The sequence below is a fragment of the Monodelphis domestica genome, chromosome 5 (assembly GCF_027887165.1).
Source record: "Monodelphis domestica isolate mMonDom1 chromosome 5, mMonDom1.pri, whole genome shotgun sequence".
Classification (NCBI taxonomy): domain Eukaryota; kingdom Metazoa; phylum Chordata; class Mammalia; order Didelphimorphia; family Didelphidae; genus Monodelphis; species Monodelphis domestica.
Window position 1 is genome coordinate 215,095,945 of NC_077231.1, and position 13,960 is coordinate 215,109,904.

The 13,960-nt window shown below is 40.4% G+C and overlaps 1 long non-coding RNA gene across 1 annotated transcript in view; it reads left to right on the plus strand.

The window, feature by feature from the left end:
• LOC103097522 (uncharacterized) overlaps positions 1-13,960 on the plus strand; it is a 68,502-nt gene that overhangs the window by 24,929 nt on the left and 29,613 nt on the right. The gene's annotated exons all lie outside the window — the stretch shown is intronic.

A 13,960-nucleotide genomic window follows, 5' to 3' on the forward strand; every position in this document is an offset into this window, starting at 1 on the left:
TTGCAAACAAACAAGTCAAAAATATTCTCTCCCTCTTCAACTCATTATCAATCTCTAATATAGGTATATATATATTTGTATACATATACTCATATACATATATGTATATATGTATATATATATATGTCTATATCCCACAGTGTGTCCCAAAAACCTTAGTGCAGTTTTAAGCTATCATAATTGGCAGATTTTACCAGTGTCACTTCTGACTCATAGTAATAATATATTAAATAAAGTGCATTTATATAGAACTTTAAGGTTTTACAAATATTATTTCATTTTACCCTTACAACAACCTTGGGAAGTAGGTGCTAATATTGTCCTTATTTTATAGATTATTATTATCTATAACATCATATTATTATCTCCATTTTGCAGAGGAAGCTGAGGCTGAGAGAGGTTAATAAACTTTCTTGGCTAGGAAGCATCTGAGACTGGATTTGAATTTCTGTCTCCAAGTCCCTGCTCTATCCACTGCACTTCGTCTTGCCTCTAGGACCACTTATAAACTCCTCTGCCCTCAACCTCAGTTTCCTACCTTTATTTTCTTCACTCTACCATCTGGCTGAATAGGTCTTCTGCTGTTAAGGAGGCTCCATACCCTATCTCTTCACCTTTGCACTGACTGCCCCCATGCTTGGAATGCACGCCTACTTTTTTCTTCAAAACTGGTCATCCAACACCCACTATATGAAACATTTCCTTACCCCCACCCCACCCAGTTTCTAGGGCCCCCTTACCTTTCTTCTCTCAAAATTATCTTGTATTTATTTTTTATATACCCTTATTTATTTATGTATATATTGTCTCCATAGAATGGTTGTCTTATCTTGTCTTCCATAGAATAGAAGCTCCCTGAGGGCAAAGACTGATTCATTTTTGGCTTTGTATCCATGGCTTCAAGCACAGTGCCTGGCACACAGTGGGTGCTATATCTGTTGATTGAGTTATCATCCCCCCCAAAATTGTATCACTTCTAAGAAAGGGCAGAGACTTCTTCTGCTAAGAGGATTGTCCCTGGGAAGGGAATTTCGTGGGTTAGCTCCTCTAGTAGGACTTGGATTAAGAAAATATTGACCCTTGAGTTAAAGAGAAACATCCCTAGTACATGCTCTTTACACCACTTCTCCAGCTCTCACCTCTACCCCAGAGAGAGTAACAGGTGCTTAAGCTGTTAATAATAAACAGGGACTATCTTAGTGTGACTCCACAGTAGGAATGCAGGGTAGAAATAGCCAGGAGAATGTCACTGGAATAGAATAATGCTATGAGTTTAGTAAGAGAGTAAAAGGGATCCTTTAAATCCAGAATGATTGGCTGGGCTTAGCAGGGCTGTGAAGGTGGGTTTGAGCTACTTTAGCTTAAAAGGCAGCAGAAGCTTCCTTGCAGCTGTTTCAGCCAATTACTACCCTTATAGTAACCTTTCCTGGCTGCTAGGACCTCTGAAGGCCTCCAAAAGCTAAGCTTATTAACCCTTCTAATCCTGGATGTGCTTAGTAGATTTTTTTTTTACCTTTTGACTGGAGGTGGCAGCTTGCTCTAGTAAACACTGACTCTAGAGACCTGAACTGAAAAACTGGACCATTGATGGAGAACACTACTAACCTTCTGACAGAGTGGTGATAATGGACTCAGAGCACAGAATGAGACATACTCTTTTTTTGAAACCCTTACTTTAGGATTCTAAGACAGAAGAACAGTAAGGACTAGGCAATTGAGGTTAAGTAACTTTCTCAAAGTCACAAAACTAGGAAGTATCTAAGGTCAAATTTGAACCCAGGACTTCCCATCTCTAGGCCTGGCTCTCTATCCACTGAGTCACTTACCTCCATAATGTACACTTTTTAAATGTGATCACTGAACTAATTTATTTGGTGTATTTGTACTTCTTTTCAATGAGGTGATAGAGAATGTTTGAAGGAAGGGAGAAAAAATAGATTTCTCTTAATTAAAAACATTTTTTTAAGTTTCAAATTCACAATTTTGAGACAGAGCCTCTCTATCTTGACCAAATTGGAAATGAACTGACTGTTCAGTTGCCTGATACTAATGATTTCATAGGAGCTTTAAGCATTTTTTTCTTAATGGGATGATTCACTATTCCCTGGCAGCCTGATAGCTCTCTGATCTCAAAAGCTCTTTGAACTGGTGTCAGATTTAGTTTAGGTAGCCCTACTGTAGCTCAGAACTCCTGAACTAATGCAATCCACCAGCCTGAGCCTCCCCAGCAAAAGGGACTATAGTTATTTGCCACTTTTCCTGTCAAAAGGAAAAAAAAGGATATAAAACCTGGGTTCAAATCCTGCCTCCGGAATGTCCTTGGGCAAATAACATAATTCCCTGAGCTTCAGTTTTCTCATTGATAAAATAAGGATGACTGACAGATTGGCAAAGATGACAAAAAAGGGAAAATGACCGGTCAGAGAGGCTTTGGGAAAACAGACACTGTTTGAACTTTTTGGGGAATTGTAAACAGGTATGACCATTTTGGAAAGAAATTTGGAACTATACCCCAAAAGCCACTAAACTATGCATAGCCAACAGTGCCACTATACCCCAATGTGATTGAGGAAAGAAGAAAAGGACCCAGATGTTCAAAAGTATAACAGGTCTTTTTGTAGCAGCAGAGAATTGTAATCAAAGGGTGTGTAAAAATTAAAATTTAGGGGAAGCTGAGGCAGGTAGAAATTAGTTTCTCTCTGCAAGGAGTATGATATTTTTATGAGGTTTATTAGAGGTCAAGGGCTAAAGAAAATACAAGCAAGAGAAGCACGTGCTAGGTGGGCCATGAGACCCACCCAAATTTCACTTACATCATGAGATGCGTCTGCTTGCCAGCAGAGATAGGAAGAGAAGAGAGAAAGAGAAGAGATCCCGCCTATGGCAAAGACCCTTTAAGTCATAATTTGCTCTCAGCCCAGGTGAGAATTCAGTGAGATTACAAAGCATTCTGGGGAAGTGGAGCAAGGACTTCTGGGGATTGAAGTCCTGGATTCAAGTCTCCATTTTTTACAGGGGGTACCTGCAAACAAATTATGGTTTATGACTGTAAGAGAGTATTATTGCACCATAAGAAAGGCTGGTTTCAGAGAAACCAAAAAAGACGTTTAGGAATTAATGAAGAGTGAAGTAAAGTGGAACCAAGAGAATAATGATACAATAACAATAACATTGTAAAGACAAACAACTTTGAAAGACTTAAGATTGCTGATCAATACAAAGCCTAACCATGGACTCAGAGATCTAATGATGAATCATGTTACCCAAGTCCTTCCTGAAAGAGAGATCATAGACTCAAAGAACAAAATTAGAGCTATATTTTTAGGCCTGACCAATGTGGAAAACTGCTTTAATTAAGTATAAGTTAGAAAGTTTTTGTTTTTCTTCTTTTTTTTCCCCAAGTGTTAGAGAGAAAAAGTAGTTGTTAAATTTTAAAAAGAAAGAGAGAGAGAGAGAAAGAGAGAGAGAGAGAGAGAGAAGGAAGGAAGGAAAGAAGGAAGGAAGGAAGGAAGGAAGGAAGGAAGGAAGGAAGGAAGGAAGGAAGGAAGGAAGGAAGGAAGGAAGGAAGGAAGGAAGGAAGGAAGGAAGGAAGGAAGGAAGGAAGGAAGGAAAGAAAGAAAATGGGGCTGTTATGCTAGATGGTATCTGGGGACCCTTCCAGTTCTAATTGTATGGTCTTCAGACTGCACATTTTTGAGTTTTCCCTGCTACTTAAGGAAAATAGTCTCTTGCCTATAGATCTTGATCTTTCATGACCACAGATGGTGTATAAATAAATACAATGACCAGCCACAAAAAAGTGTTTTGGGAGAATGGATATGAAAGAAACCTAAAGATTGTGATCTAGCAAGGCCATAGGATTTTTCCCTACTCAAGGGAGGAAGAATTAAAAACAAAGAGGAATTGGGGGTAGGGTGGGAGTGGTAAGGGGTAAGAATGAAAGTATAAGAAATGCTAGAGGCCCAGTAAAAGCAGTTCAATGAGTGACATTTGGGTAATCCTTTATTAGGAGGACTGTTAATTCATTCTAATCCTGTATAATGAAGGAAATCTGGTTCATCTCAATGAAGATTAGCAGCTTCAGCTTTCCTTTGCTATCATCAGGTTAAAGCTAGTTGAACTGAACTGAATTTTATCTTGTGATGAATAACAACTTGCACTAGCTAATAAGGAGAAGAAAAAAATTCATTTATCAAGATCTGATGAAATATTCACATTACTTTAATAGGATGACAGGCAGAGGTCCCTCTCCTTTGCCCCTAATACATATTTCTATACTAATGGATTCATGACCTTATCAACATAGAACAGGTTGAAACCTATTGACAACTCATCCTATACAGTTTTGTGGTCCATATAATCCCAGTGAGCTCTTATTAAGCACCTACCATGTGTCAAATATTTACTAAGTGCTGGGGATACAAAGACAAAAATGGAGATGTTCCTTCTCTCAAAGGATTTTACATTCTAGCAAAGCTTCCCGAAACAATGGAAACTTTCAGGTGTTTTTACATTCCTTTCATACTAGCAAATAGGTGGTATAAGAAGACTAGAAAAGTAGGATCCAAAGAGAAGATTTTATATTTGCTATTAGAGGTAATTGAGATCAGATAATATCAATGCCTAGTGGACCTAATCAATATTCAGCAACTTTTTTGCAGCTTAAGGGTGAAAGCTGTTCTTGATAGTTGAGTGGAAGATGTACTGGAATCGAGGAGAGACCTAAGTTGAGTCAGGAAGGCCATCTATCAGGCTATTTTGATAAAGCTTTGTACCAGAGTGATGATAGTGTTAGAGTAGACAAAAGGGCAGATATGGGAGAGGTTACAAAGGTAGAAATGATGGGACTTGGCAGCAGAGAAAAAATTGAGTTTAGTAGACATAGAAGAAGAAGGGTGGGGGACCACCAAAACCTACTGTGCCAGCATTTATTAGAAGACCAAAGAAAATGCATTCCATTAATGAACTGAACAACTGAATTGAGCAATGGAGTCACTGTCCCATTCTTCCAGGACCACTACCTTTGCTTCCCCTCAGGAATTAAACAAAAGGACCTCCTCCCTTCCAATTATATCCTAATCCTTTCTCAGTTGATCATGGTAGATGCTGGCCCACCAATCACTTCAGGTGGGCAGGTAAAGAATGTGTAACTGGAAAATCTTGGACTTTTGGACTTGTCAACGTGGAATCTAGAAACCCCAAACTTGTAGCCTTGTAAGCTCTGATGAACCCCAAGTTTTAGGACTAGCTTGTAAGTTGGAGACCTCAAAGCTTGTACTTGTTCCCTGTTCTGGTGAGTATCCACTCTGAGGAGAATCCCAGGCTAGCAGTTTCAGACTGAATACTGGACCCTAAGGTAAATGACAATCCCCTCAGGTGGGGCCAAGCCCAAACCAAGTGACTCTTCTTGTCTACTGTGCTAAAGAGTCATCTTCTGTAGGTTCAGCTTCTTCATCTGTAAAATGAGATAGCTGGACTGTAAAAAAAAAATCATTTTTTAAATTGCAAAGTTTAAATTCCTTTTGAGAAGAATTTTAGGTAAAGAAGATGCTACCTCTCTGAATCCAGAACTGAACTGTTGGAGAAGCCACCATGAAGAAGCTTCCAGACCACAAGTTGCACAAAATTGAACTTTGGGTGTGGTTGATTGAACATTTATTTGTATGTATACTTTTATGCCAAAGGGGACTGCCCCCTAACGGCTTTTTGTCAATGTGTTCAGCAATTATTGGTTTTATTCTTTTTTCTCTTATCCTCACACTATTGTAATCTTTTAAGTTTATTATGTTTTTATGATCCTTTTGGGGAAAAATTAATTTTTCCAAAATGATCACACGAGGGAATGTAAAAAATAGACTCGAATACAGGACTACAATCCCCACAAGCCTTTGCTCCACTTCCCCAGAATGCCTTGTAATCTCACCTGGGCCGAGATCGAGAAGGTATTTAAGCTGATTCAAAGGCTTTTGAGGGGTCTTTTGGACTTCCGTTTTGCAGCAGGAGCGTCTCTTGCTTGATGTGAGGTTATTTTGTCTAGGCCTCTGGCCTAGGCACATGTTTCTTACTTGTATATTTTTTAATCTTTAACCTTTAATAAACCTCTAAAAAATATAATACTCCTTGCAGAGAGAAACTAATTTCTACCTGCCTCAGTCTCCCCATCTCCCCTAAATTTTAACTGTTACAGGACTAGGTAATAATAATAGCCAGCATTTATATAGTGCTTTGAGCTTTTACAAAGTGCTTTCCAAAAATTATCTCATTTAAGCCTCAATAATCCTAGGAGGTAGATGCTATTATGATTCCCATTTTACAAATGAAGCAACTGAGGCAGACTGAAGAGTTTTGTCCAGAGTTAGGTCTGGGGCTAAATTTGAACTCGGGTCTTTTTGCCTCCAAGTCTAGCACTCTATCCACTACATCACTGAATTCCCTTCTAGAGCTAAATCTGTGATCTCACAACTTCATAGTTGTCCCCAGACTGAAATGTGTGAGGAACTTTGCAAACATGTGCAATATAAATATTAGTTATTTAAATGATCACAATGAGTAAACAGTGAGGGAAGAGGCAGAGAACACTCAGACCCGAGTTAGGAGTCTTTGTGTTTACCCCCTAGCTTTGCCATGATAACCAAGTGACCGAATTTGAAAGTCATTCAAAACTAATAACTGATAAGGACATTCTGTTTGCACTTTTCACACATTGTCTTATTTAGTCCTCATGACTGCCCTGTGAGGTCCCTACTGAAAATACTATTGTCCCCAATTTACAGGTGAGGAAACTGAGTTTGAAGAAGTTAGATGGCTACATCATGGTCACTCAGAGCTGGAGCTTTGCCTCAGAGCTTACTGACTCCAAGTCCAGAACTCCAGTTGCTAGATTTACTCTTAAATCCTTTAAGCTTGGATTTTCTCATCTAGAAAATGAAGGAATTCAGGGCATGCTAGTTGGGTGACCTTGGGCAAATCCTAAATAGCCTGTTTGTGGAGGAAGTTTGCACTAGGAGAATTTGCAATCCTGTTGAAAGTCTGGGAGAGAAGGAATAGGGAGAAGATTAGAGAAACTCTTGAGAAAGTTTTATAGCTCTGAAAATTCTGAAATGAACTGAGTCAAGACACTATTTTCTTTTCCGCTTGTTTCCCCTCTTATAGTGACCAATTAGGATATAACATACAAAAGACAGAAGTTTCATGGGGGAAAGTTAAGTTTTCTTTATATGATGAAAAGATTAGACTAGATCAGTAGTTCTTAAACTTTTGGACTTCTTTATACTCTTGAAAATTATTGAGGACTATCTTTTGTTTATGTGGGTTATATCTATTTATATATGCTGTATTAGAAATGAAAATGTTTTAGTATTATTTTTAAACCAGGTCAAAGACTAGGCAAATAGAATTAAGTGACTTGCCCAAGTTCACACAACTAAGAAATATCTGAGGCCAAATCTGAACCCAGATCTTCCCATCTCTAGGCCTGGTGCTCTATCCACTGAGCAACCTAACTGCTCCATGTTATAGTATTAGTATGAAAATCATTTTGAACTCATGGACACTGTGAAAAGGACCCAAGTGTCTCTTTGAGAACTGATGGAACAGATTATCTCTAAGGTTCCTTGCAGCCTTAGTACATGAGGATTCTCTTGGGTGAGGATTATTATATATATCTCCCCATTTTAAAATGGGGAGAATGGAGTAGTTTCTCCAAGATTTTTATTTTTATGGGTAAAGGATAAGGACTAGACCTGTGATTTCATTGGCACAAGGTTCTCTTCAAATGAGTATATTCTTTTTTTCCCCCCACTCTTACCTTCTGTCTTAGAATAAAGACTTTGCATTGGTTCTAAGGCAGGAGCAGCAAGGACTAGGCAATGGGTGTTAAGTGACTTGCTCAGAATTACACAGCTAGGAAGTGTCTGAGGCCACATTTGAACCCAGGACCTCCTGTCTCTAGGCCTGGCTCTCAATCCACTATTCCTTTTATCAGAGCAGATTAGCACCTTCTCTGTAATTTGTCTTGGGGAATTACCTGCAATATTCAGGAAGTGATTGAGATATTACCACATTTATACTGTGAGGAATAAAAATTCTGAGAGACTGAGTTCTGGGTAAGGAAATCAAGTTATTGATCTGGCTAGCAATAACTAATTAATGGTCAGTCATCTTTCTTGGTGAACAAAGACAAAGATGATTCAGCATCTTGACCCATTAAATACTGTTTTGGAGGCTCATTATTCAGCCTTCCTCTAGACAGTTCAAGACATCTCTAATTAGTGAATACCTAATGAGGAGGTGGGTTTAATAATTTAAAATCCTTCCTTAATTCCTTGATGATGATGGAAAAATCACATGCCTGATCCTAGGATTCTAATATCAGGTAATACCTGGTTAAGAGCAACATTGCCCAATTGTTTTCAATGTGGGGATCCAAAGATACTCTCTGGACATATGTGGTTGTATCTAGTTTCTGTTTACTAGACAAGACAGGGCTCTCACAATTGTAATCATCCTAATTTTAGAAGCTGGTCTGAGGCAAGGAATGTCAAAGAATGTCAGGACAAAGGAATGAGGAAAGAGGCTTGAAACATAGATCAAGCCCCATTTAGAAAATTATATAGAGCATTTCTTAGAAATAAAAACTGTTACAGCATGAGAAAGAAATCTTCCCAATATAGCTAGAATGGGAACCCAATTCTTCCTGGCTTAGAGCTCGTCATCTAGCATTATCCACCATTACTATACCTGTGGCCAAATACAGGCATAAGAGATTTGATCAAGGATGAGTATGACCTGAAAAGTAAGAGAGTCCGCTACATCTTGAAAATCAGAGGACGAGAGATTGGAGGTAGACAAGAACAAGCAGCAGGTTTTTAACTGGGTTGTTTGGGGGTTTTCAGATATATATAAAGACTCAGCCTGAAGCTCTTTTCTCTTCTAGGAATGATGACAATCCTTCCCACAGAAAGCTTTACAGTCTACAAAATGTTTTCTATGCAAGGCCTTAGTCTGGTAGCTTCACTTTTACTTTCTCCATTTACAAATGAAGAAACTTGATACTAAGAGAACATCATACTGCTATTAAGTGTCAGGCTGAGACCACAAACTGTGACTGTTGAGTTCTAAAGTGAGTGCTCTTCCCACTCTACCACATTACCACCTCTGAGAGACAGCATGATATAGCAGATAGGGAAGGGCCCTGGAGTCCTGAAGACTGGGTTCTAATCTAGCCTTGACACCTAATTGGTGGAGAAATTACTGGGCCAAAAAAGGATACTCAACACCTGATCTGAGTAGCTGGCTCCACCTAAACTACTTTAAGGTCTTTTGATAATTTGGAGACTTGTGAAGTTGGGCTTTCCCTCCGGGAGAAATTCTCATGTGACAAGGTCACCAGTGAGGTCTGACAAACTTGGGATTGTCAAGATCTCAAGACTGGGGTTCCTAGATTCCAAGTTGACAAAGTATTGAAGAAATGCCCACAATCATGGATTAAATCGGGATCCACTTTAAGTCCTTAATTGCTTCTATAAATGTGCATAAGAGACGGGGTTGGATGGGAGGTTTCATGGAGTATAAAATGAAGCTGCTTTGGTGGAGAAAGGCAATGGGGGGAGCAATAAACAAGTTCCCAAAACAAACCTCCTGGCTTCCCTGGCTTCTGTCAAGTGTCAGTTAAAATCCCATTTTCTGTGAGAAGCTTTTCCCAGACCACTTTAATACTGTTACCTTCCCTCTGGGATTATCTTGAATTTATTCTGGATCTATCTTATTTCTTCATAGTTGCTTACATGTTGTCTATCAATCAGTCAGCATTTATTAAGCACCCTCTGTGTGCCAGGCATTGTACTAAGTGCTGGGGATACAAAAGAAATAAATGATAGTTCCTGTCCTTAAGAAGCTTACAATCTAAACAAACAAATATGTAGAAAGCAAAGACTAACAGTATTAGATAGTTTAGATTGTGAGCTTTTTGAGGTCAGGGGCTATTTTTGCCTGTCTTTGTATGCCCAGGGTTTAGCCTGGAGCCAGGCACATAGTAGACACTTATCAAGTGCATGTTGCTTTGGCTTGACAAACCTGGGCAGCAGAGGCCCATAGTTACACACCTCTGCTGCTGTATGCTTCTAGGATTCCATGAGAGTACAGTTCAGCCTATTGGGCCCACACGAGTACATGCTGGCTTGGCTCTAAATTGGTTTCAGAGAATCTCCCTGTTCAGTAGCCAGCTACCTATAACGTTGTTAGTCATGAAACTCTTTGGTTCATCTCCAAGCAATATGCCAAATGTGTTGGCACCAGTCTTTAGGGAACTCTTCCCAAGTCCTGGGAGAATGCCCAGGGACCATGTTGCCTCCTTCTCTGCCCTCAGATGATTGCCAGTTCAGAATATGCAGAAGGTTTGCTGCCTGTCTAACTCTGATCTTAGAGGCAACTAGCTGGTATAGTTGATAGAGCATCAGGCATGGAGTCAGGAAGACCCAAGTTCAAATCCCACTTCAATTATTAGCCATGTGGCCTTGGGCAAGTCACTTAACCTCTGTTTGCCTCAGTAAAATGAGAAAAATGAAACCATCTCTGTTAAGGGATTGTCTTAAAGGTCAAATGAGATGCCATTTGTAAGAAGTGCTTAGTACAGTACCTGACACAGAGTAAGCACCAGCAGGCTATTGGAATAGTCCAGGTGGTATATACAGTCAACAAGCATTTATTAAGGGAGGCAGGTGGTACAGTAGATAGAGTACTGGACCTGGAGTCAGGAAGACCCGAATCAAATCCTTCTCAGATACTTGTTAGCTGTGGGATCCTGGACAAGCCACTTACCCCTGTTTGCCTCAATTCCTCCTCTACCAAATGAGCTGGAGAAGGAAATGATAAACCATTCTAGAATTTTTGCCAAGAAAACCCCAAAAGGAGTCACAAAGAGGATATGACTAAACAACAACAACAAGGCCAGGGAATGAAGTCTTGGGGATGGTAACTGGAGTCATGGAGCAATTGATTGTCACATCCTTTCTAGAAATGGTAGCATTGATTTGACCACTCTTCTAAGAACTGGAGATTGTGTGTGTGTGTGTGTGTGTGTGTGTGTGTGTGTGTGTGTGTGTGCGCGTAGGTGTGTCAGGAGTCATTCAAGAATAGGCTTGTGCAGTTGCCATAGGCAGAATGTCCCAGAAATGGCCTGGATCAAGAGTGATATGGCTGAAAGCTCACCAAGAAGAAATGTAGGGTCTCCTTGAGGAAAGAACTGAAATGCCAAATGGGGTGAAGTAGAGTGAAGAATCATGGCAGCTTGAAGATGGGCTCCAACTGTACTTTCAACAGTGGCATTATAGAGGAAAGCCCTTAGCACTATTGGATGGATCCCCAGTGGAGGATTTATAGAAGGACACGGGCAAGAGTCACACCAGATGAAAAGGGGTTGCAATCTGTACTATTAGACGGAGTCCCTACTTGATGAGATGAATGAATGAATAAAAATATTTGTTAAATGCTTACTCTCAGCAAGGTGCAACAAAATATTCAGACATTAACCAAACATGGAACTTCATCAGTCATTTGAAGGTCTGAATGATATAATGGAGCAAATATGGAGCCCAGGAGGAGAGGGACCCAGTCTCTGTTCCTGGACCTTGTCAATCTTGAGGTCTTGGGTAAAATGCTTAATTTTTCTGCATTGCAGTGTCCCCATCTGTAAAACTGATTATCAATACCTACCCTGGGTCCCTCATGGGGTTGTTTGGAAGCTGAAAGAAGGGTAGAGGTGAGAGTGCCTCTAAACTGTAAAGCATCACACAACTGTAAGATATTATCTCCCTAGTCATTTAGGACACATGAGCACAGGGAACCTTTGGCATGCTCTACCTTTGGCATACAGGAGTTTCTGGATGACTTTGTGAGAGTGTCTGCACTCTAGTAAGGACAAAGGATGAAGAAGTTTCCAGGGGACATGAAGCATGGACTGATGAGGAACCCAAGTTCTTGTCTATGTCTAGGAACAGAGTAGAGTGAAATTGACCAGCACACTGTCGTACATACATGTATATGCATGTGCATAAGCCTTCATGTGTGTACATGTGAATGAGTGACCTCCTGGTAGGGTGAGATGCTTTCCATAAAACAAGTCAGAGAAATCTCTCCTGCCTGGTCGATGGGTTTTCTAGGAGGTTTGGTGACCATAGCTCTTTGCTAGGCCTGTGGAGAAGCAAGGAATACACAAATGTATATTCCAGCTAGCTGCAACCCTGATTTAACATTGCTGATTCCAATGCTCCTCCAGGCCTTATAGCAACATCCACCACCTGCACAGCCTTCTGTGGCTGTGGTTGTGTACATGAGAACAAGCGTGTGAGCCTTTTTGTATCCTCTGTCACTGTACTCTCCTCCTGCAGTAAGGCAATCCTGAGATGTCCTTTCATTCCTCAGACAGGGATGCTGGGGGTGAGAGAGTGGGAGAGTAGAATGAGAACTCCATCACCAAAAGAAATAAGACAATTTACACAATGATTACAACCCTGTACATGGAAAGAACAGCCACAAAAGAAGTCTACTCTAGATTGTGTGATAGTAGGGGACCTCTAACCCAGTGCATTCCAGAGTCCCCTGGCATGCCTCCAGATTAATTTTTATTAATCTGAACCCTAAAATTAGAAGGATTGATTTGGTTCCAAAGGGAAGGGGATACCGTTCTGCTCCCTTTGAAAAGGCAGAACGGTATCCCATTCCCTTGTTTTTGGCTGAATTGGGAGACTTGGGGCATGGAAAGTTGCTTACACTGTCAGACTCAGAGTTTTGGTTCATTTTGCTAAACTGATTTTTCTTCCTCTTTTCTTTTAATTCTTTGTTACAAAGGATGGCTCTGGGGTGGGGGTGGGGGAGAAGGGATGTCCTTGGAAATGGAGATGATATAGAAGGAAAAGATCTTGATGCAAATTTTAAAAAGAGAGTATATCATCAATTTCCTAGATTTGGGGTTCTTGTGCAAATATATTTTCAACACTTCAAGGATCTCATGATTTGGGTTCTGTGGGCACTCCCTCCATGATCCACACACCTTCATCAGAACCTTTCTTTAATTTAGGTGTTGATCTTTGATAATTACTGTAGCTGAAAAATTGATTATTCTAAAACCATCCTCTTTTCCTACATAGTTATAACAGTCCCTGGATGACATACAGTCTGTCCCTGGGCCCATACTCGAAAGTCTTTTGAGCTTAATAGGACCTGCCAGGACTTGTGCCCTTACTGGCATAGCTTTGGAGAACCCAGGATTCTCTCCAGGCTACAAGAGGCACGGAAGGACGATTGTTATTGAAGGTTTGAAATGTTAGGTAAATTAAATCCGAAAAGGTCCAAAAGACCAGAGAGAATCCTCAGGGGCTACTATCTCTTCAGTTTAGGAACCAGAGGGAAGGAAAGGGCTGCCAAGGATTGTCATTGGCCAGAGGGGCATGAAAAGACAAAGTCAGAATCGTGACCTTGGGACTGCATTTCATCTAGGAGCCAGCTGCAATCGCATAGGCTGACCTTAACTTGGAAGAGCTACATAGTTTATGTGGAATTAGTTACTTAGCCAAGAGCTGATACACTGTAATCTGAACGTCCCTTACCCTTTTACTGACAGTAAAGAGATCTGAACACCAGACCAGCTCAGCATGTTTGCAAAGTCAGGGAACAGGTGGGAAGGAAAGGAGAGACTGATACTCATGTGCCCAGAAATACCTTCTGTAAGGGGAAAGGCCCATCCCTTCTGGAATTTCGGGGTGGTGACAGCAAGATGAAGCACTCGATCTAGGGAGACAGGAGTGGCAAAGACTGAGCATGATGAAAACTAAATCAGTCTAATCCATCACTCTGTCACAGAGAGTCTGGCCCCATTAAAAAACTGTACCTTCCTTATTGAAACTACTCTAGAGTTCTCTGGATTTGCATACAAGAGCCTTATTCCAGGAGGTAGTTTAGTCTA